Raw genomic sequence first — 1743 nt, forward strand, 5'->3', positions numbered from 1 at the left:
TCGAGCCTGTTTACTTCTTAGAAGCCAACTTGGATGTCACCCTCGCCTGGTTCTCCCCCGCCGTAGAAATTAAACTTGAAAGCGACAGTAAATAGCAAAGCCAGGCTATTGGTGGCGAGCTGAAGCGAGGAATCAATTGTGAGGATGGCGCAGGACCGGGCAGTTTTCGTGCTGAAGTGCATCCACGGTCGCTATGGGTCGGAACCGACTTGATGGCACCGAACCACCACTAACCAACAATCACACCCGCTGCCACCGAGTCTGTTCCGGCTCATAGCTACCCGAAATGAGGGTGTCCTCGACGGTAGGCTTCTTGTCATTACGTTCAGGTGACCGAGAAGAAAAGGAAATGGGCGTGTGGCTTTGAAAGAGCAGCCTGGGGCGTAGTGGAGATAAGGCGGGCCCGGACTCGGAAGGGTGGAGACGTCTTGGGAGACGCTCGGTTCCTCCGCACGCCCAGGTGTGTGAGGGCAGGTGGCGCCACCTCCTTGCAGCAAGCTGCCCCTTTGATCCGCCGCGCCCCCCAGGGATCCGATCTGGGAACTGCGTGGTACCTGCAAAGCACAGACTAGATTGGAGTCCTTGTTCCAAAAGTTTGTGAGACTTGATCGTCCTTGTTGTAACTGGTGGAAAAACGGGCTGCGAGGTATAGTGCAACTTGCGGGAGTTCAGCGCCGGGTGAGCACGCAACCGGAACTCGGGGGAACCGCCCAGCCCAGGGCCTTCCCACAACCTCGGTGTTTGCTTACCAGGAAGTTTTCCGGCTCTCAGGCGCGCCCCCTGCGCGCTCGTTGGTTCCCGGTTTAACTCAGGAGCCTGCCTGAATTGTCGCCCAATCAGAATGAGTTTGGCCTTGCCCCGCCCCGCCCTGGATTCCCTGGGTAACCCTGGGGGGTCCCTGCCGACATCACCCTGTAACAGTCAGGTTTATAATTAACCAGGCAAGGTCTTGCAAAATTAATTTCCCATCACTTTTTTTCCCTTAAAAAGAGATCAGCAGGTTGCATATTTATATCAACGCCCTGAAATTTACTTGCTATTTAATACATGATCATTTATGATATATCCTTCTTGGCATTTCAATCAGGATAGCAGCAGTTTACCGGATCCAAAAATGATGTAGTACTAGTTAAAGCATAAAGAATATTCGTAGAAGAAAAAAAAAAGACTTGGTGTTGGGGGTGAGAATGCCCTCAATGGCCCTCGGTGGGGAAAGGTACCAGCTTACATGAGTAATATACAAGGTCCATGCCATCACCCTCCTGGTAATAAGCACAGAAAAAGCTTTCTTGGTGCACTGTAGAATTTCTGCATTCTCACCTTTGGTAGTCCCCCCAAGCGTCCGAACAAAATGTGCTCTCCTCAACAATGCAACCTTTTCACATGCCACTCTTCCATGGCCGCTCCCCATGCTTTCAAACACCATGGTTAGTTACCCTTGAGTTTACGCCTTATTCCCAGAGATCTTATGTCTAACAGAAGGAAACATTGTCTGGGCTCGCACAGTCTTCATGATCCTTGGCATCCTCCGGTCTATTGTTGCCGCCCTGGTATCAATTCATCTCACTGAAGGTTGTCCTTGCCTGGGTTTGGCCTCCACCTTACGTGTTGGGCTGCTAACACCAAGGTCTGCAGTTCAAAACCACCAGCCATTCCGCAGGAGAAAGGTGGGGATTTCTATTCCCTAAAGAGTTCCAGCCTCAGAAACCCCCAGGGGCAGTTCTACCCTGTCCTCTAGGGTCA

Source organism: Echinops telfairi, unplaced genomic scaffold, assembly GCF_000313985.2.
Source record: "Echinops telfairi isolate 266 unplaced genomic scaffold, ASM31398v2 ScPeMD7_2010;HRSCAF=2546, whole genome shotgun sequence".
Lineage (NCBI taxonomy): Eukaryota > Metazoa > Chordata > Mammalia > Afrosoricida > Tenrecidae > Echinops > Echinops telfairi.